At 37.0% G+C, this 23790-nt stretch overlaps 1 long non-coding RNA gene across 1 annotated transcript in view; it reads right to left on the bottom strand.

Moving 5' to 3' along the window:
* Positions 1-1275: 1275 nt before the first annotated feature.
* Positions 1276-23790, bottom strand: part of LOC135270198 (uncharacterized) — a 45981-nt gene continuing 23466 nt past the window's right edge. Inside the window, exons 3-6 of the long non-coding RNA XR_010338405.1 lie at positions 11579-11866; positions 9855-9975; positions 2995-3495; positions 1276-2606 (exon numbers count right to left, since the gene is read on the bottom strand). This is a non-coding gene — a long non-coding RNA (uncharacterized LOC135270198). The remainder of the gene's footprint in view (positions 2607-2994; positions 3496-9854; positions 9976-11578; positions 11867-23790) is intronic.

Below are 23790 nucleotides of genomic sequence, written 5' to 3'. Positions count from 1 at the left end.
AACAGGTGTTTAAATTCTGCATAGTAAAACAAACTTAAAGCACATCTTGTTTAGGTCTAGCAATTTATTTTCATAATTTACTTGAAATCTTTATTCTAAGTGTTTTTGATGATAAGAGGTATTCATTTACCATAGTGACAAAAATGGGATAAATCACTTGTCCTTGCCATAAGGAAATTCCTCACTTCAATATCTTGAATATTTCTCACATTTCAATATCTTGTCTTCTTATTTTATTTTTTAAAAGGAGAGACTAGAAAGAAAAGTAATTTATTTCCAAGGACAATATGGTCAGGTACTAATTCTCCCTTTAATACTTCATAATCATGCTCCATGTTTCAACCGATGTTGGGCAATGCCAGAGTTAAGCCCAATAACATCTATTCAAGTAATTTCAAATTTGAAGCAATATTAATTATCCATGGATAAATCAAACACCAGTATGTTCGTATCTTATATGCTTTCATTACAATTCATGGAGAGACTTATGATCTTGCCATTTTGTCATGATGCCATATAGCAGTCAATGAATATTAAGTTGTTTCTTTCTTAGCTATTTTTCCTCCACAGTTTCAAGTGGGAACAGATTTCAACCATGTGTTGCAGTTTGTCCGTTTAAAATCTTACCTGCCCAGCATGTGGGAAATCACAGAAACCCAGAAGAGAACACTATTTTTACATATGCAAAGTTTGGTGTCATAGAAAGAGGATTTATTGTTTGTCTGACTCATTATGCAATTAGTGTAGTCTGTGATCTATTAGCATTTATCTTTTATGTATGAGTCTTTTTATTCCAAATAAATTTTAAGTTGTTTGAGGCCAGGGACCATGGCTTATACCCCTTCTTCTCGGATGAGCTCTGCACCCAAGTACACCTGACCGTGGATCCTTCCTCTACCACTTAAAGCTGGTGTGGCCTCAGGAGTGTCTCTTGATTCTATACGTTTGTATATAAAGTGGTGACAAAAAGTATTTACCTTTACAGTTTAATTGTAATTCTAGGACATTTGCTATGGAAAATACTTCACCCAGTCTCTAGCGTGTAGTAGGTGCTTACTAGATGCTAGTTTATTAATATCATTGATATTATCATTACCATCTCTGAATGGTGCCAAAGGACTAGTTAGAAAAGTTAAGATAAAAATAGCTCTTGAATGTATTCACTTGGGCCTTGATATGGACTGGGTCTTTAATGTTGCCAAAATAGCCAGGGAAATATGGGTGTAAAGTCACATTAAAATGTTTCATGCAGGGAAAAATAAGTGGTCTCCTAACTTGATTTTGCTCATTTATTTTTCCAGCAAGCATTAAACCATAATCAGGCTCTTACAACTGGAAACATCACATAGCAATTAGAGTTTCACATGTCACAACTGAGGTCTTTTGGGAAAGAGATGCTACTGACATAACAGCCCATTCTATCCTCTGCAGCCTAATGTCCCCTTTGTTACAAACAACATTTTGTAATACACTTTTACTACCCTGAAATGAAACTCATAGATAAAATAACCTATCTTCTCATTGGGTTTTTTAAAAAAAGCCCTAAGTATCTATCATTAGAGGGAAACGAAAAAGAAAGTAATATACAATAAAATAATCTAAAATGTTAGGGCACAACTACATTGGGGAACTTAATAAAGTTGTTAGACACTTTTGCTTAAAAATAGTATCACCTTGACTGCAATACCTAGAAATACAGATTGATACAGATGGCTGAATTGGCAACTCAGACACCAAGAGCTGTATTACATCTTTGATGTTATTTTCTGAAATGGTGAATGACTCTTGATAAAGTTCCAAACATAGCAAAGCACAATCTTTCCTTAATTTATGTAATTGTGTCCCTGGAAAATTTAGTGTGTATTAAAACTGTGCAAAAATATTTTGTGTTATATGTATATATGGAGTTAGGCTCTATGCCGAGACAGTTATAAAGAGGTTTTTCATGGACACAAATGCCTGGAGGGACATCCCAAACTTGTCCAAACTTGAACTTGGGACAATTTTTCATTGCATGCAATTGTCTTGCCCATTGCAGAGCATCTAGCATCAGTGGCCCCTTCTCATTTTAAGGTTAGTAGTGCTTACTAATTACTGGAACCAAGAAAAATCATTAATTTTTCAAAACATCCTCTAGGGGGCGGTCCTGCTCCCATTGAGACTACCGCTATAGTCATACTAAGCACTTGGAATTCTCTCAACAGCCCGCCTTTGCTCATTCTTTTTTTTCTCTGCAGGAGATGCTCTTCCTCTACTTGGCCTTGCTATTAATGGCTTAACCCTAAAGACCCACATCAGATATCTCTAGTCTAGGAAGTCATCTGTAAAGCTCCAGTTGCCTTCCCTTTGTGTTCTCATAAGACCCTCTGTTTAAGGAATTTCAACTTGGATTGTATAGTATAATCTGTTTTCCTACATCATGTAAGTGCTCCTGAAGGCAGAATCAATGAGTCAATTTATTTTTCTTTATCTTTATTTACTTAATTTTACCTCTTCAAATTTAAATTTATTGGTTTCAGCCTGCCAGCTTTGAAGAATAAAAGAAGTTCTGACGAGGAGGGGTTCCCTGCAGTGTAGCACGGCTGCCTTGCCAGATTGTGGTCAGACTGCTTCTTTTTTTTCTTTTTTGTACTTTGGGCTCTGGGGTACATGTGCACATCCTGCATCCTGCAGGATTGTTGCATAGGTACATACATGCCATGGTGGTTTGTCCACCCCCCCACCCCCAACCCCCACCCCTCCCTACCCCCGCCTACATCAGGCATTTCTCCTGGTGTTATCCCTCCCTATCCTCCCCGCCTCCCCTCTTTCCCTCCCCTCCTCTCCCCTTCACCCCCTCACCTAGCCCAGTGAGTGTTGTTCGATTCCCTGTGCCCAATGTTCTCATTGTTCGTCACCCGCCTATGAATGAAAACACGTGGTGGTTGGTTTTCTGTTTTTGTGTCAGTTTGCTGAGAATGATGGTTTCTAGATTCATCCGTGTCTCTACAAAGCCTGCTTCTTTAATCAGGCCCCCGATCTATTCCTCCTCACTGGGCAAGTCCTCCCTGTAGGGAGTTCAGCCACTCCAGCAAGGGTTCTACAGACAAAGTTCTGATTTCTCCCTGGGATGAAGCTCCCCCAGGGAGGAGCACCCGCCATCTCTGCAGTTCGGTAAACTCGGCCATTCCAGCCTGACAACTTTGGAAAATACAAACGGTCCAGGCAAGGAAGGGTCCCCGGGAATGCTGCTCACCTACTCTACCAAAGGGCAGTCAGACTGCTTCTTGGGGCGGGTCCCTGATCCGGGACCTCCCAATAGGGGGTCTCCAGCCACCTCCTCCAGGCAGGTTCTTGCTGGCAACTTGTCAGTGCCCCCTTGGGGTGGAGCTTCCAGAGGAGAGAGCAGGCTGCCATCTTTGCAATTTTGCAGGCTTCACTGGCGATACCTCCAGGTATGAGAAATAACTGAAGCAACTAGAGTCTGGAGTGGACCCCCAGCAAACTGCAGCAGCACTGTGGAAGAATAGCATGACTGTTGAAAGAAAAACAAACAGAAAACAGTAACATCAACAAAGAAGACCCCACAAAAAATACATTCATAGGTTAGCAACCCTCAAAGATCAAAGGTAGATAAGCCCACGAAAATGAGAAAGAATCAACGCAGAAATGCTGACAACTCAAAAAGCCAGTGTGTCTCTTCTCCTCCAAATGATAGTAACATCTCTCCAGCAAGGGCACAGAACTGGGCTGAGGCTGAGATGCCTGAACTGACAGAAGTAGGCTTTGGAAGGTGGGTAATGATGAACTTCACTGAGCTAAAGAAGCATGTTGTAATCTAATGCAAAGAAACCAAGAATCATGATAAAACAATACAGGAGCTGATAGCCAGAATAGCCAGTTTAGAGTGGAACATAACCAAACTGATGATGCTGAAAAACACAGCACAAGAACTTCACAATGCAATCATAAATATCGAAAGCAGAATAGACCAAGCAGAATAAAGAATCTCAGAGCTTGAAAAAAAATCTCAGAGCTTGAAGACTATCATTCTGAAATAAGGCAGATAAGAATAGAGAAAAAAGGATGAAAAGGAATGAACAAAACCTATGAGAAATATGGTATTATGTAAAAAGACTGAACCTACTACTGATTGGGATACCTGAAAGAGATGGGGAGATGGAACCAAGTTGGAAAACGTATTTCAGGATGTCATCTAGGAGAACTTCCCCAATCTAGCAAGCTAGGCCAACATTCAAACTGAGGAAATGCAGAGAACCCCAGTAAGATACTCCATGAGACGATCAATCCCAAGACACATAATAATAAGATTCTTCAAGGTCAAAATTAAAGAAAAAATGTTACGGGCAGCCAGAGAGAAAGGCCAGGTCACCTACAAAGGGAAACCCATCAAACTAACAGAAGACCTCTCAGCAGAAACCCTACAAGCCAGAAGAGATTGTGGTCAAATTCAACTTTTTTTCTAAGACAGAGCCTCACTCTATTGCACAAGCTGGAATGCAGTGGCATAATCTCAACTCACTGCAATCTACACCTCCCAGGTTCAAGTGATTCTCCTGCTTCAAATACCCATCATGTGCAAAGACACACATAAGCTTAAAATAAAGGGATAGAGGAAAGTTTACGAAGAAAACAGAAAACAAAAAAAAAACAGGGGCTGTGATCCTAGTTTCTGACAAAACAGACATTAAACCAATAAAGATTTAAAAAGACGAAGAAGATCATTACATATTGATGAAGGGTCAATTCAACAAGAAGAGCTAACCATTCTAAATATATATGCACCCAATACAGGAGCACCCAGATTCATAAAGTAAGTTCTTAGGGACCTACAAAGAGACATTGAGACTCCCACACAATAATAGTGAGACACTTCACTATCAATATTAGGTCATCGAGATAGAAATTAACAAAGATATTCAGGAGTTGAACGCAGCTCTGGATCAAGTGGACCTGACAGATATCTACAGAACTCTCCATCCCCAAACAACAGAATATACATTCTTCTCATTGCCACATGGCACTTAGTCTAAAATTGATCAAATAATTGAAAGTAAAACACTTCCCAGCAAATGCAAAAGAACTGAAATTGTAACAAACAATCTCTCAGGCCAATGCAGTCAAATTAGAATTCAAGATTAAGAAATTTACTCAAAACCACACAGCTACATGGAAATTGAACAACCTGCTCTTGAATGACTCTTGAGTAAATAATGAAATTAAGGCAGAAATCAAGAAGTTCTTTGAAACTAATGAGAACAAACAGACAATGCACCAGAATCTCCAGGACGCAGCTGAAGCGGTGTTAAGAGGAAAACTTATAGCACTAAATGCCCACCTCACAAAGCTAGAAAGATCTCGTTAATAATCTAACATCTCAACTGAAAGAACTAGAGAACCAAGAGCAAACAAAACCCAAAACTAGCAGAAGACAAGGAATAACCAGGATCAGAGCTGAACTGGAGGAGGTAAAAACACGAAAAACCCTTCAAAAAATCAACAAAATGAGGAGCTGGTTTTTTGGAAAAAAAAAATTACTAAAATAGATGGGCCAGGTGTGGTGGCTCACAGCTGTAATCCAAGCACTTTGGGAAACTGAGGCAGGCAAATCACCTGAGGTCAGGAGTTTGAGACCAACCTGGCCAATGTGGTGAAACCCCATCTCTACTAAAAATATAAAAATTGACTGGGCGTGGTAGTGGGCATCTGCAATCCTGGCTACTCAAGAGGCTGAGGCGGGAGAATCACTTGAACCCAGGAAGTGGAGGTTGCAGTGAGCCGAGAGTGCACCATTGCACTCCAGTCTGGGTGACAAGAGCAAAACTCCATTTAAAAATAAAAATAAATAAAAATAAACTGCTAGCTAGACTAATAAAGAAGAAAAGAGAGAAAAATAAAATAAACACAATCAGAAATGATAAGGGGGATATTACCACTGACTCCACAAAAATGCAGACAATGATCGTAGAATACTATAAACACCTCTATGCACATAAACTAGACAATCTAGAAGAAATGAATAGATTGCTGAACACATACACTGTCTCAAGACCAAACCAGGAAGAAATTTAATTGCCGAATACACCAATAACAAGTTCTGAAATTGAGGCAGTAATAAATAGCCTACCAACCAAAAAAAGGCCAGGACCAAATGGACTCACAGCTAAATTCTACCACAGGTACAAAGAAGAGCTGAAACTATTTCTACTGAAACCATTCCAGAAAATCGAAAAGGAGGGACTCCTCCCTAAGTCATTCTATAAGGTCAGCATCATCCTAATACTAAAACCTGGCAGAGATACAACAAAAAAAGAAGACTTCAAGCCAATATTCTTGAACATTGATGCCAAAAATCCTCAATAAACTATTGGCAAACCAAATTCAGCAGCACATCAAAAAGCTTATCCACCACAACAAAGTAGGCTTTATCCCTGGGATACAAGGTTGGTTCAACATACACAAATCAACAAATATGATTCCATCACATTAACAGAACTAAAGACAAAAAACACATGATTGTCTCAACAGATGCAGAAAAGATCTTTGGTAAAATTCAACATCTTTTCATGTTAACGACGCTAAATAAACTAGGTATTGAAGAAACATACTTCAAAATAATAAGAGCTGCATATGACAACCCCATAGCCAATATCATACTGAATGGGCAAAAGTTGGAAGTATTTCTTTTGAAAACTTGCACAAGACAAGTCTACAGTAACCAAAACAGCACAGTACTGTTACAAAAACAGACACATAGACCAATGAAACAGAATTCAGAACTCAGAAATAAGACCACACATCTACAACTATCTGATCTTCAACAAACCTGGCAAAAACAAGCTATGGGAAAAAGATCCCCTATTTGATAAATGCTGCTGGGAAAACTGGCTGACCATATGCAGAAAATTTAAATATACAAAAAGTAACTCAAGATGGATTAAAGAATTAAATGTAAAACCCAAAACTATAAAACCCTAGAAGAAAATCTAGGTAATAGCATTCAGGGCATAGGCACAGCCAAAGATTTCATGATGGAGATGCCAAAAGCAATTGCAACAAAAGCAAAATTTGACAAATGTGATAATTAAACTAAAGAAATTCTGCACAGCAAAAGAAACAATCATCAGAGTGAACAGACGACCTACAGAATGAGAAAAATTTTGTAGATGTGCAGTCTTATTTCTGAGTTCTGTATTCTGTTCCATTGGTCTATATGTCTGTTTTTGAACCAGTACTGTGCTGTTTAGTTACTGTAAACTAAAGAGCTTCTGTACAGCACAAGAAACAACCATCAGAGTGAACAGGCAACCTACAGAATGGGAGAAAATGTTTGCAGTCTATCTATCTGACAAAGGTCTAATATCCAGAGTCCACAAAGAGCTTAAACAAATTTACAAGAAAAAAACAATGTAATTAAAAAGTGGGCAAAGGACATTAACAGACACTTCTCAAAAGAAGACATACATGCAGCCAACAAACATATGAAAAAAGCTCAACATCACTGATCATTAGAGAAATCCAAATCAAAATCACAATGAGATACCATCTCACACCTGTCAGAATGGCTAAAAACTCAAAAAATAAGTGATGCTGATGAGGTTGTGGTAAAAAAGGAGCACTTTTACACCGTTGGTGTGAGTGTAAATTAGTTCAACCATTATGGAAGACAGTGTGGCAATTCATTAAAGACCTAGACTATTTGACCCAGTAATACCATTACTAGGTATATACCCAAAGGAATATAAATCATTCTATTATAAAGACACACCCACACATATGTTCACTGCAGCACTATTTACATTAGCAAAGACATGGAATCAACCCAAATGTCCACCAATGAGAGCCTGGGTAAAGAAAATGTGGTACATATATATCATGGAATACTATGCAGCCATAAAAATGAGATCATGTCTTTTGTAGGGAGATGGATAGAGTTGGAAGCCATTATCCTCAGGAACAGAAAACCAAACACCACATGTCTTCCCTTATAAGCGGGAGCTGAATGACAAGAACACATGGACACATTGCTGGGGAGCAACACACACTGAAGCCTGTTAGGAGGGGGCAGTGGAGGGAGGGGGATCATCAGGAAGAATAGCTAATGGATACTGGGCTTAATACCTAGGTGATGGGATGATCTGTGCAGCAAACTACCATGGCACACATTTATCTGTGTAACAAACCTGCACAGCTGGCACGTGTATCCCTGAACTTAAAAATAAAAGTTGAAGAAAAAAAATTAATTTATCTCTTTATCCTTAGTGCCCGACTCATGACTGTCACATGTGAAAGACGGATGGGATGAATATTTGAAAAAATTAATAAATGACTATTTTTAACCCAAATATTAATTAGCTACTTTTAAAAATATACTGTGATTGGCTCACAGAGAGATAACTCAAAAGTGGATTCTGTTATCAAGATACTGGTAGTCAAGGAGGGGACCTAGATCACTCATGGCCATTTTCAAAAAACAAGTATAAACCATGGCACGTTAATTAGATATAAGTTGAAAGTAGTCTACATGGTGCCATGTATTTTATTTAAAATTGGTGGAGGAAAAAAATGCCTTTGTAAAACGTCGAGTTTAAGAATCGTTAATGTTATTACAGGTGGGTTACGTAGGTTATTCTGATATGGAGCAGAACAGCACAGGACTGTTTTTAAACAGCAGTTTTCATACTTGGAGTATTTTAAAGTACTTTAAAGTGCTTTACAAAGTAATGAGTTAAACATTGGTAGTGAGAAACTATGTATGCTAATAGAGAAAGCCATTATGCTCTTGACAGTAGCTCAAACGGGACTGTGGAAATTAGAAGCAGTTTTATTGATATTGGCCAGGATTTGGGATTAATCCTTGCTCCTTTAGAAAATTGCCATGGGATCTTTAAATTGCACTTGGATGGCCGCCGTGTTTAATAAGATTGTTTTCTAGACCTGAAACTCAACCAAAAAGTTTTTGCACAGACATTCTACAAATAAAGCATATTTGGAGGTAGCAATTTTTTTCCATAATGAATTTGGATAATGAAAGATTTTTATAGAAGAAGCAGCAGGAATAAAAGAATCCCCATGACCCTTTCCTGGCTTTTAGAAGTAACCTCATTGGAGATTCTGAAATATTCAGATAAATGTGTTCCAATTTTGCCTTTGCTCTTCAGAGTTCTGGCTGGGACTAATATAAAGGTGCCAAAAATCTAATGAGGAAGCCTGTTCATGAACAATTTCCATGCCACTTTTAACAGACTTGCAAGGTTAAGAAGGTCTGAATAAATATGCAAACGTTATGATATCCAATGGAATAATTTCTCATGTCTTTGGCTTTTCAAAACTTTTGTACAAGATTCTGTCCAAATTCTATCCAAATACAAGTGACAATTTAATTGGAAAGAGTAAAGCAATTTGAAGTTTAAAATTTATTTTAATATATTGTGTCATCTATTAAGTTAATATGAAATGAAATGTTAATACTGTTATTAGTACGTTTGAGAAATCCTCACTACAAGCCTACAATGAAATCCACAACATATATGATAGATATTAAAACTAAACATTTACTACAATTCTTTAACATTCTATTTAAAATTTGCTTGAAAACTATGTCACTAGAATTCACTATTCATACACCCAATAGAATTTGATTGGGACTGAATGCTAAGACAGGAATACAAGTTAAGAAAGGAATCTTGGTAAAGACCCGGAAAGCAGAAGTTTATTGAATCCAGATTTTAGAGTTAGCAATAGTGAGACTATATATTGGTTCTGGAATTTAAATTAATCTCAAAACTACAGCTTTTAGTTATGAACTCTGTCGTTTCATATCATATAAAGGTTTAATATGCTGAAATCATTACCTTGAGGTCTGTTTCATTTCTAAATCTTTAAAGTCCACACAGAATACATTCATCAATCCAACTGTCAAGGAAAAACAAGAAGGAACTTTGTTAAGTATCAATGTCCATATTACTTGCCTTACTGTATGCTAAACAAAACAACACATTTTTTAATCAGTAAAAGTTACGTAAGTTTGACCATAGATGAGCTTGCTTCACTTATCACAAGCAACATAAGCAAAAGATCGAGCTTGACAGTGCTTAGGGCTCACAATGTGAGTTAGCTCCAGTGTGAGTGTTAGAAGTTGGGGATGGTTAAGGGGCAAGTGCTTCCCAGTTGTCCACATTTCAATATAACCCCAAAACTTTGCAGAGGTGGAAGCCAGTAAGGAATTGTAACTATCACAAATGTAACAGACTTTTCAAGAACATGGGAAAAATCTGAAGGATAAGTATTATTTTTAAAGAATATACAATTTATCTATTTTACTTGTAAAATTATTTATAAAAATTTAAACTAAACCATGAGGGCCATCTCATGGTAAAATCTACCTCTACGACGTTCCCCTTGCCTGCAGTTTCAAACGTTGTAGTGATAATATGTCTTTCTCAGGGATTGTAATGATAACCCTAATTAAGGCAAAAGCTGCATGTTAGACTAGCAGGAACTCTGATTTAGGACATAATTCAGTTTGTATAATCTTACTTCTGCCATGAACCCTGACTCCCCGTGAGACTATAAAGGCAAGGCTCACTCTGCCGTATTTGCCACTGTATTCCCAATGCCTCATGCATCTAGTATGGGTGTCCCTTAAGTAGTTTGTGAATGAATAAGTAACATTGTTTTGGCTTTGACTTCTATCTTGGTCTCAGCCTCTTCATTTGTAAAATAAGTGGGTTAGGCTAGATGATCTCCTTGTCCCCTTCCAGTCTCGGACACTGTTTCTTAACTACCAGCCCTTGTTAAATATACAGATTTCAGAACCAAAATCAAAGTCTCTGGGGATGGGGCCTTGGCAATTGCCCTTTAAATGCTTCACAGATGCTTCTTATGTGCAAGAAATTTGTTCTAGGACCATGCAAGTATCTTAAAGTAGGTTTAGAGGTAGAAATTTTGACCGTTTCAAAGTACTTATACATAAAAGGCAGGTAGATGGTGAAGGTGACCATCTTGATAATTTGGCTCTCTAATTCCAAACACTCTGAACTTAACAGATTATGATTTTTTTGTAAGGCCTTTTCACCCAGAGAATTTCCTCCATTCTTGATGGAGGTAGACAAGGATATAGTACTTCCAGGTTTGGTTAGTTGAAAAGCCATAACTTTTAAATAAAGCACACCATTCTTTCTTTCTTCATGAAGGTATAATTTTCAAGCTATTAATTTTCCTATATACAAATATATTGCTAAACTAGGTTTTGAAATATGATATTATAAACATAGAAAAATCTCTTTAACTGACAGACCAAAATATAATTGGCTTTCTTAATATTCAAACACATCAATCTTTTAAAATGTTAATTGATGTCTACTTTCCTAGATAAGTGTTTTCTTTTATAAAAGTGTGATTTTAAAAATCCTAAATTTAAAAGTTGGCATTGGTAAGTATAAATTTTTCATATTGACAACAGAAAAGACAATTTTTTCTACTCAAATTCCTACTAACCCCAGAAAATACCAACAAAACATGATTAATAAAACAACTTTAAGTCCTTTTGTTGACATTCCCAAAGACTAAAACTAACAGTTGGGTTTAGGATGCTCAATTGCTTCTTTATTCTTGCAAACTTCATACTCTTGATAAGGTGTAGATTGATATGACTCAAGAAAAGCCAAAGCAAAGATATTTGGTTTATATATCTGAACTCTAGTGAAAGTCAAATAGGTAGGCTTTTAAGGTAGACCCAGAGGCCAGATTTTCAGACATCACTCAAGCAGAACTCGTGCTGGGCTCCCTCTCATTTGGATGAGTTGTCCAAAGCAAACACAGCCAGTCATTTCCAGTTTTTTCCAACAGTGTGCATAGTTTCCAACTGCGGAAATGGAGAGACAATTTGCTTGACTTCATGTCAGATGTCAGGCCTGCTGACCTTCAAGGAAAGCTGAGCTTGACAATGGTGAACATTGCCCAGAGTATACAAAGTTAAAATATTTGATCCTTTACCAGAAATACAGATGGATGTAAAATAGGAACATTTTAAAGAGTCAAATTTAAGCAGTGTTCTTTAAATAACACATTATATTGAAACTTATTTTTTTTAATCCAGAGCTATCATATACTTTAATAGTAGGTGCAAAGAGTATTACCCTTTGATTTCCAGTACATATTGTTACACACACACACGCACAAAAAAAAAAACAAAACACAAAAGAATATCTATAATACACTACCCTTCAAATAAGAAAAAAAGAAATTTGAAAAAATATCAACTTTTTTGTGTAGAAGAGATACAGAGAGAGTAAAGCAGAAACTAAAGAGATTGGTTACATGATGGAGTGAGGTGAGAAAAGGATGGAAAGGATGGAGGAACCGAAACAGTTTAGCAGGAATGAGGGCATGACATTTTTCTAAGTATATATTAGAGAACTCTTACTCTTAGAATCATAGTAATGTTTCATGTATCCATCACATACCCAAAATAATAGACAATAAAAACCAAGCAGGATCTGAGGGGAGCCCAAAGTGGAATAAAAACACTAGCACATCTGCAAATGAATAACATAACCATATTCAAGGGAATGGGGAAGAAAAGAAATAGGTTTGGAGAACACAGTCTTGGCTGGATATTCTAAAGCTAAAGGCACAAAGAACTAATGCATGCATAAATTCTGAAATATTACAAGTAAATGTGTTTCTCAAAGGTTTATGGTTTGGCAATTCTGAAACAATGGGTGTGCTAAAATTGAACAAATAGATATCCTGAAGGTAATAAGAACTGGGTTTTTCATTGGCAGGGAAAAAGTTTAAAAATAAGGAAAGGCTAAAGTCTAAAACAGCAGTCCCCAACCATTTTGGCACCAGGGACTGGTTTCCTGGAAGACAATTTTTCCATGAGTGGGGTGGGGTGGGGTGATGGTTTTGGGATGAAACTGTCCCAGCTCAGATCATCAGGCATTAGATTATCATAAGGAGCACATAACCTAGATCCCTCACATGTGCAGTTCACAATAGGGTTTGTGCTGCTATGAGAACATAATACCACCCCTAATCTGACCAGATGTAGAGCTCAGGTGGTAATGCTCCCTCACCTGCCACTCACTTCCTGCTGTGCAGCTCAATTCCTAATAGGCCACGGACAAGGTACCAATCCAAGGCCCAGGGTTTGGGGACCCCTGGACTAAAGAGAACACTGAAATGTTGTACTGGAATCTGAGGTATCAGAATAAACTCAGGGATGGATGGATGGATAGATAGATAGATAGATAGATAGAGAGATAGATAGATAACTACATACTGGTATGTATGTGGGTTAAAGTAAACAAATATCTTTCCTAGCTCTGTCTGCTACTAAGGGGGCTTAGAAGCAATGGCATCCCAGTAGTAATGCACATGTAGCACTCAGATCTTGGTTTCTAAACACCATTCTCCAGTGAAAGGAACCAGGGCCCACAGGAGAAGTGGTGGGTTCCAGGGCTAAGGTCAAAAAAATATAAAATGAACCTGAATATTTTGTACTAGCATAATGTAAGGATATGTTCACTAAAAGATGGGGGCCAACTGAAAAAACAAGAGCCAAATCTAGAAAAGTTTGGGTAACAAAATAAATGACAATATTGGATTGTAACGTATAGAATACCACAAATATCTATGAGTCCACACTAACATAAATAAATGCTTTGTTAAATAAATAAATAAATGAGAGAGAAAGGAAAACTATTCCTTACTGTAGAAGTATAATTAATAAAGGTACAAGAGAAAGGAAATAGACAATTACCATTAAGCAAACAATGTCGTATCCCAAATTAGACCCTGGACAAGATTCTGAACTGAAAAGTAACATTAATGGGAAAATGAATAAGATTCAAATAAGATCTGTAGTCTATTTAATAGTGTTAAGTTAGTGTTTGTATTAGTCCATTCTCATGCTACTAATAAAGATATACCTGAGACTGAGTTATTTATAAAGGAAAGAACTTTAATGACTCACAGTTCTGCAGGGCTGGGAAACTTACAATCATGGCAGAAGGGAAAGCAAATACATTCTTCTTCACATGGCAGCAGGAGGGAGAAGTGCCAAGCAAAAGGGGGAAAGCCCCTTATAAAACCATTAGTTCTCAGGAAATCTCACTATCAAGAGAACAGCAGCATGAGGGTAACCATGCTGATGATTCAACTAACTCCCTCCCATGACCCATGGTGATGATGGGAACTACAATTCAAGATGAGATTTGGGTGGGGACAGAGCCAAACCGTATCAGTGCTAATTTCCTGGTTCTGATCATTGTACTGTGGCTATGTGGGATACGGACAGAAGAAGCTGAATGAGGGCTATATAGAAAGTCTCTCTGTGATTATTGTAATTTTTCTGTAAGTCTGAAATGTGTTCAAAATAAAAAGTGAAAAAATGAAATGTAAAGTGATGTGTAAAAATTGTTTAAAAGTAACTTTTGGATCTTTTAAAGGTTTTTGAAGAGCTGATGTAGTTCAGACTTTTTACCCTGAACTGCAAAGATTTGCACCATGGGCTCACTCTTACCACTCCTATGTCACCTCCAGCCCTCTGCCACCCATGCTGACTTTTTTCTTTTCCTTGAGAATGTCAGGTGAATTCTCAACTACACACACACATACACACACACATCTTCCCCAATCTTCTCAAAACTGGCTCCTTCTCATTGTTCAGTAATATTTCTCAGTCAGCTCTGACCAGGTTATACTGTATCTCAAAAAATATAGTTTTATTTCTCATGTATGCTTATGCTACGTGGCCCATCCTTTAACAGTGAGTCAGCTGTGGATCTGCTCCCCATGTCTTCATCATTCCAGGATCCAGGCCCAAAGAGAAAACTCGGTCTGTAATTTGCCCAACTCATGGGAGAAGGACGAGAACAAACCAGCTTTCAACAGCAAAAGATGTTTCTTGGAGCTACTCTATGGAGCCGGCAGGCTGGTGCTTGTGCTCACATTTCATTGGTTGAAGTATATCACATGGCTAAGCCTGGTGTTGATGTGATTGAGAAGGAAACTTCTCCTTTAGAAGACACTGCAAGTCATATGGTAGGGATGTGTAATCTCCCAGGAAAGAGAGCAAGAATTTGGGAACAGTAAATAATCTATTATAAGACTCCTTGAAACTTTCTCAGAGGAATCTTCCTGTAGCACCTGCATCTAAAGTTATCATTCTTCCCTGGGTTACTTAATATTCTATTATTTTGTTTTATTTTCTTATCACTTTCTAGAATTATCTTACTTTGTCAAGATTTCCTTTTATGATTGGTCTTTCCCACCAGAATGTAAATTCTATGAGAGCAGATAATTTATTTAAGTTAATCATCACTCAGTCCAATAGTTCCTTGCTCATATTTAAGTGCTCAATAAATATTTATTGAATAAAAGAAGGACACAGCCTGGAACTACCAAATTTCCATGTTTTTATACAGTACTTCATATGCAATGCCTCACCAAGAGCAGGCACTGATAAATATTTGTTAAATAAATAAATGAATGCATGTTTATATTGAATGAATTTAAAGATGAAAACATATACATATATTTATACACACATTTTGGTATTTGCTATTACTACAACTGAGAAAAAAAATTTCCCTATTAAGAAGGGACATTTCTATGCATTGACTTTTTCTCCTAGTGCACTTGGAAGAAGTAGATGAGATTTGACTTTCCTCATGTAGTTCCAGCTAACCTCTCCTATAAATGAATAAAGCATTTGAGGATTCAGTCTTGCAAATGCAGAGCAGGTCTGCAGAACAGATATATTAACAAATTGTTTTGGAAGTAGAGCAGCAGCAGGATGGGAGATTGAAAGAGGCTGGGATACAGGAGACAACCAGAACAGACACACTGGTGTTGCAAGTGCTTTTTCCTTCTTTTGACTGGTAAGAGCTTCTATTGATAACTCATTTTAATAAATGGTACTTCCTTGCAAAATTCTCTATCTTTCTTTTGCATTGGATCTAGGAAGATTCCACATCAATTCCTTGTTTGGACTTCCACTTCCTCCCCTAAAAGACAAAATTATGATCTAATGTCTTTAAATGAGTATTACCCAATAAAGTTTGCTTTATTTAGCATGACTGTTTGCAGGCTCAACGTATTCACAGACCTGCTCAATTTTAGCCTTAGGGATAGACGGAGTCAGTGCTATGACTGCAGACATCTGGGTAGATGTTGCATTCCCTGATCATAGTTTTCCACTATTAATAGTTCATTCCTGTGGCTTTTAACGATATAACCCACAATTTAAAGGTTGCTTTTCCTCTTAAATTTGAAAAAATAAAATAAAAAATATTTTGAATCTTTTATTCACAACTTTTAAATTAGGTACAAGGAAAAAAGTGCTAGAGATGGCTGTTATTGCTGGGAAATGGGAAATGGAAAAGCATGGGAAAAGTAGAACTATGATGCTGAAAAGTTTGTTTGATTTCCCAAGTTTACCTTGAGCTGGCTTCAACCTTACAGTAAATTACCCACGGTTGTCGCCATAAACCTGCAACACATTACTGCACAAACTGAATTAAGATGAGGTCTGTAATAAAATCTGTTCAAGGAGGTTCAGCTAAGAAAAGTTTTCAATGGACCAGTTATTCCAGCAGTCTTTCAGGGATACACTTTCATAGCATAGAGACCATTAGAGTGAGTTTCTAGAATATTTACTTCTTTTCAATGTTTCTCAAATGCAGAGTTTAATGATTCCAGACAATAAACAGTATTCACAATGGTTTGATGAATTGTAAACTTTTGTACTGAGATATTCTGGGAGTTAACATTTAGTCTGCCATCTGTCGACTATCTATTATTGAGCAAGATACTTAACCTCTCTGAGCCTCAGTTTCTTCATCTGGAAAATGGCTACACTAATAGTATCTATTTCAGAGCATATTGTAAAGATTAAATGAAAACATGCATGTGTAATGTTAGGATTTCATCAGTTGTAGGTCCCCCAAAAAATCCAACTCTAACTCAAATGAAAAGGAAACATATTAATTCATGCAACAGGAAATTGAAAGTGAAAGACTGGCTTTAGACATGGTTGGATAAAGATGTCCAATGAATGTATTCAAAATTTGCCTTTTCTCCGACTCGTAGCTGTGCTGTTTTTGGATTGGCTTTATTCTCAAGTAGTTTCTCTTCATGTGTTGGCAAAGACAACTACCAGAAGCTAAAAAACAGCACCTCTTTTTTATAGTTCCAGAAAAAGGCCCAGGATTGAATCTTGCTTGTAGCTTGTGGGTCATGTACTCTAGACTGAGATCAAGAGAACAAGTTCTCAGATTGGCTGATCCTGGAGGCAGTTGGTTGTGCCAGCCTCACTCAAATAGTATGGACAGAAAAAGGGTGAAGGGTAGCACCTTTCACCCAAAAAAGGTGATGTTGCATCACTACAAAAAAAATTGCGAGTGGGCAAAACATCGGCTGAATGTATTTGAAGTGCAACACAGTGCTTGACAAAGATCAAGCCATCCATGAATATTTGGGCATGTTGGCTCACGCCTGTAATCCCAACACTCTGGGAGGCTGAGGCAGGTGGATCACTTGAGGTCAGGAGTTCGAGATCAGCCTGACCAATATGGTGAAACTCTGTCTTTACTAAAAATAAAATAATTAGCTGGGCATGGTGGTACATACCTGTAATCCCAGCTACTTGGGAGGCTGAGGCAAGAGAATTGCTTGAGCCTGGAAGGCAGAGTTGCAGTGAGCTGAGATCATGCCACTGCACTCCAGCTTGTGTGATTGAGTGAAACTCAGTCTCAAAAAGGAAAAGAAAAGAAGATTAAAAAAAAAAAAGAAAAGAAATGATGCAAATTCTGGAATAGGGTTTGAGATACTGCATTTCTAAGAAGCTCATAGGTGGTGCTATTTCTGCTGGGATGCAGACAACCCCTTGAATATTGTCTTGGTCTGTTCTGGCTGTTATAACAAAATACCATAAACTGTGGTGCTTATAAACAACAGAGATGTGTTTCTTACAGTTCTGGAGCTGGGAAGTCCAAGTTTATGGGGCTGGCAGATTCACTGTCTGGCGAAGGCTCTCCTTCTCGCTGTGTCCTCACAAGGTGGCAGGAACATGGCAACCCCCTGAGATCTCTTTTATAAGAGCACTAATCCCATTCAAGAGGGCTCCAGCTTCATGACCCAATCACCTCCCAAAAGACCCCACCCCCAGTACCATCACATTGGGGATGGGATTTCAATCAATGAATTTAGGGGGTACACAAACATTCAGATTATAACAAATAACTAGGCTCTCAAGTTCTAACCTATTTCCAAGTGGAAACTGACATGAAGCTTTTATCAAGTTATTTAACACCACTGTTCAGTAGAGACCCTGCTTTAGGGTGTTCTTGTCATTTCCTTCATGGGTAAGGAGGGAGAAAGGAAGTAAGAGAGAATTTATGCTCAGAGTAGTTCTCCTAAAAGTCTGTGAAAATGGAGGAAACCATGTAAAATGTACTTTTAAATAGATGAGTGAATCAGTTTCTAGCTCTTAATCTCTATATTTTAATTTATCATACAGACTACTCTAAAAATGTTAGAAAAATGCACCCATAGCTGTTTTTAAAATCAAGCATCACGAATTTTAAACCTTATTTCCTTTAGCACTTTATGGTGTGCAAAGCATTTTGGCATTTATTGCCTTATCTGATTTGGCTAGTCTGAGATAAACGCTGACCTTCTAAAATAAAATACTGAAGATGCTATGATCAGTCTGAATAACCATATTTTCTCTTTTGGCCATATATCTCATTTTAATGCACTTATTATCATCCTCAATCCTTCCCCCATCAACTCCATTTCTAGGATTTAGAATTCTTGGCTCCACACCTGAGATTCATAATTGCTTCCTTCTGTTTAGGCAGCTGCAAGAAGTTCACATGAAAACAGTCTCCTTCCTCTCTCTGTAGCCATGACATTGAACATACATTTTCCCTCCTCAGCAATTACATGGAGGTTACATAACCTACTTGTTGAATTGAAGTAGCATATCTAGACTAATAAAATTTAACCATTGACAGATACTTACAGGTGATCTGTGGGTAGACGAATCAGAAAGACATATTTTCAAATGTAACATAGCTAAGCAGAAAGATTTAAATGGATCTAGACATAGAAATCCAAGGGGAAAACAAACTTACTCTAAAGCACACTTGGCCTCTCCAAAGCATGTCCAGGGCAACAGGCATGCCCTCAGGGAGCTAGCGGCTGTTATGAAAGTTTCTGTCCAAATGTGATTATTCGAAGGCCAGACATTGGCAAGCTCTTAAATAGATAGCCTTACGTGTGCAACACCCTTTCTAAAAAAGAAGAACTATAAATCCAGCTCTGATGCAAAAACAGCCATAGACAATATGTAAATGAATGGTTGTGGTTGTCTTCCAATAAAACTTTATTTACAAAAACAGGTGGCAGATGAAATTTGGCCTACAGAATTGATTTGACAGAAACAAATTAGTGGCATTTCGCTATTTTGACTTGTTTTAATTACCATGTTTACAATGTTCCTGCATATTGTATATTTTCTGTGTGTTCAAAATGTTTTGTAGCATATAAGTCACTTTTGTTTCATGTCTTTTAATTTTCTTAAAATCTTTTATTAAAAATCCATTATAACACTAAGGGAGATACAACCAGAGGTTGAATATAAATGGGTAGAATTAATCTGAGTAAATTAACTGTTACAACAGTTAATCTCAATCTCTGAATCTCAAGAGTTTAATATAGTAAAAGGTTATTTCTCACTCATGATATAGTTCAACATAGCTTTTGGTGACTCTGCTATATGGTGTCATCCAATGACTGAGGATGACAAAGCTCTGCCATCCTCAACACATTTTGTCCCTGCACATGAGAATCCAGCTCACAGTTTGGAAACCACTGTGTGGAGGAGGTAGGCCTTGCTTTGACGGTTTGAGCCTGAAAGTGACACAACACTTTCACTCATCTCCTGATGGTGGTAACTTATTACACGGCCTTACCCAAGAGGGAGACAGAAATGCAGGTTAATCCTATACCCAGGAAGAGAAAATGGGTTTGGTGAGCATCTAGCCCATCTTGCCACATAATTAAAATTTAAATACTAGATTTCAAGACTTCGTTTCTGTTTTTTGTTTTTTTTTTTTAGTTCTTTTGTTATGTATGGCAAAGAGTAGTACTGTTTTATAGAAAAAATTTGACTGAGGAAGAAAAATAAATAGAAACTACAATGAGATATCATCTTACCACAGTTAAAATGACTTTTATCCAAAAGACAGACAATAGTGAATGCTGGCATGGATGTGAAGAAAGGGAAATCCTCATACACCATTGATGGGAATATAAATTACAGGTAACCACTAAGCCACTGTGGAGAAATAGCATGGAGTTTCTTCAAAAACTAACAATAGAATTCCCATATGATCCAATGGTCCCATTGCTAGGTATATATCCAAAAGAAACGAAATTAGTATATCAAAGAGATATCTGCACTCTCATGTTTGTTTGCAGTCCTATTTACAATAGCCAACATATGAAATAACCTAAGTGTCCATCAATGGATGAATGAAGAAAACGTGGTATATATATACAATGGAATATTATTTAGCCATAAAAGGAATGAAAATCCTGTTATTTGCAGCAATGTGGATGGAACCGAAAATCATTATGTTAAGCGAAATAGTCCAGGCACAAAAAGACAATTATTGCATGTTCACACTCAAGTTTGGGAGCTAAAAAAAAAACAACTGTGCTAATGGAGATGGAGACTAGAATGATGGTTACTGGAGGATAGGAAAGGTAGTGGGGGGGGAGATAAAAAACAAAAGGATGGTCAATGGTGTTGACTACAAAAATGTAGTTAGAATGAATAAGATTTAGTATTCAGTAGCACAATAGGGTGACTATATGACTATAGTTAACAATAATTTCTTGTATATTTTAAAATAACTAAAAGAATAAAATTGGAATGTTCCTAACCTAAAGAAGTGATGAATGCTTGAGGTGATGGACACCCTAATTACCCTGATTTGATAATTACATATTGTATGCCTGCATGAAAACATCACAAGTACCCCATAAATATATATAACTATGATGTACTCATAATAATTAAAAATAAACATATTTTAAAGAAAATAAAGCTAAGCATGCTTGCTTTTTTCTCATTTTTTCTTTACTTTTCTGGGCTTTTTTTAGATGGAGTCTTGCTCTGTTACTCAGGCTGCAGTGCAGTTTTTGTATTTTTAGTAGAGTTGGAGTTTTGCCATGCTGGTCAGGCTGGTCTTGAACTCCTGACCTCAAGTGATTCACCCACCTTGGCCTCCCAAAATGCTGGGATTACAGGTATGAGCCACTGTGCCTGACCTCTTTGCTTTTCTTCCCTCCCTCCCTCCCTCCTTCCTTTTCTTTCTTTCTTTTTTAGAGACACAGTCTCACTCTGTTGCCCAGGCTGGAGTATAATGGCACAATCATAGCTCACTGAAGCCTCAAACTCTTGGGCTCAAGGTATCTTCCTTTTTTGGCCTCTTAAGTAGCTTAGACTACAAGTACGCACTACCACATCCAGCTGATTTTTCAAAATTTTTACAGAGAGAGGGTCTTGCTATGTTGCTCAGGCTGGTCTCAAACTCTTGATTTCAAGTGATCGTCTTGCCTTGGCCTCTTATAAGCATGCTTTCTTTAAAAACATTTTAGCTGACAATCACTGATACAAAACATACATTATATAAGAAAAACCAAAGAGCCAATGATAAAACTATATGCACTTTGCTTTTGGGTCTCTACACTTAAAAGGTATATCTGCTTGCATTTGTAACTAAACCCATGCTATTATAACCATATGCAAAATTTGCATTAATTTTTATAGTTTTCTCAAGATTAACAAATATTAGACCATGAAGCCAAATAGAAAATCAGTAGGTTAAATAACAAGAAAAGAAAGCATCTTTGAAGAGAAAATTCAAATATATTTCAAAACAATTTTTATAATTAATTACCATTAAATAAAAAAGAATAACATCACACTTAACCCACTAATACAATCTGCCTGTTATTGAATTCAGACAAACATAAGAAAGAGTAAGGAGATCACTAGAAATCAATGCACAAAATGAGTATGAGAAAACTTTTCACATTTTTTCTTAGGTAATTTAGAACGCAAATGGAAATCAAGTTCTTATTCCTTTGATGCTTATGTATGGTCTTCTTATTGAGAAGGCTCAAAAGAATCAGATCACTGTATTCCTCCTTATTTTAGGATGTTTATATTAATGCAGGATAACCTGGCCAGAAAAGCAAAGGGAAGTGAAGAGGCTGTTTAATGAAGGGAGTTTAGCACCAGAAATTCCAAAAGAATAGATTAACGTTGTCTGCCTCTAAACTCTTCAAAGAAAAACATAATTGTGCCTTTTATATCTTACCCCGTGCTCCAACTGCAGAATTCCTTAACTCCCAGGAGGAGCCTCATAGAGATGCTGTGCTGTTTGATTTGGCACTATTCACAAACCTTGGCAGATGATCAAATAGAGGGCACTGAAGTGCAGGAAAAGCCTTAAGAAACTGTCTTTGCTGTTGTCGTTACTGCCTTCATGAATTGAAATCTCAATGGTAAGCATAAAGAAGCTATAGATATTAACCGAGCTTGCATAACTCCAATTTAGATGTTTAACACACCTTGGCTTGGAGAAAGCATGCACATTTACAGCTCTATATGCTCTCCCTTTAGTTGTATTTGTCTCATCTTTCAAATAAACATGGTTTCTTAAAATAATAAAGTCTTCTTTTCCCCAGAACTCTTGAACTAAGTATATAGACACGATGCAATGAGTGAGTCTTGTCTTATAACACAAAAGATCTGGGTTCTAGTTCTGATGCTACCAGTTCCTAGCTCTTTAACCTTGGGAAACTTGCTTAACTCCACTGAGCCTTGGCTCATGGGTCTACTAAATAAATACTGCCCACTTCACCAATTTTCTATTAGAAACAAATGGAAATTATATTTAGGATCACATAAAAATAATATATAAAAGCATTTGGTGAAATATAAAGAGCAATGTTGTTGTGAGAAATAATTACTGTGATGAAATAGAATTTTGCAGCAATGCAAAGTGTCATTAAAGGACAGGGGTTTTAAACAATTGATTTATAGTTAAAGGATGAAATCCAGGAGAGAATCTATTAGATTGTTAGTGAGTTTAAAATATAAATGTAGCAAAAGCGCATACTTTAAAAAAAAGGAAAAGAAAACAGAAAAGAAAATGAACGGTAAATTGCAAAAGATTATACTAAGTATGGAAATAATTAGCAAAAGAGTGAAATTTCTAAGGCATGAAATTCTTTAAGTAAGATTAATTATACATTTGGGAGAGTTTTTGAAATAGATTTTATGATCTCTAGATGATTTGTCTCCACTTATATTCATTCATTCTTTCATTCACAGAATGTAAGCTCTTTGGGTTGTGTTCCCTAACTCATTGTAAGGGTACAGAGAAGGTGCTCATTGACTATTGGTGGAGCAAATGAACTGATGAATTAATGAGATCATTAATTCACAATTTTTTGTGGCATTCATTGTGCTAGTTGTTAGAGGTGAAAGAATTCTATAGAGACAGTTTCTGCCTTCCGGGAGCTCTTATCCTAGTGCAGGAGACAGGTACATAATGATACAATAATATAATATGAGTCCCATAGTCCTATGCTGACCAGTTCTGTTCAGAAAATAATCACAAATGTGAATTTAAGCTGCTCCACAATTTTTACTTAAATTCTTTAAAATTTTCTTTTAAATTTCCATTCATTTTACTC

Source organism: Aotus nancymaae, unplaced genomic scaffold (assembly GCF_030222135.1).
Source record: "Aotus nancymaae isolate 86718 unplaced genomic scaffold, 86718_ANA_hifiasm-v0.15.2.pri h1tg000059l, whole genome shotgun sequence".
NCBI lineage: Eukaryota > Metazoa > Chordata > Mammalia > Primates > Aotidae > Aotus > Aotus nancymaae.
This window is presented reverse-complemented; position numbering and strand designations above follow the sequence as displayed.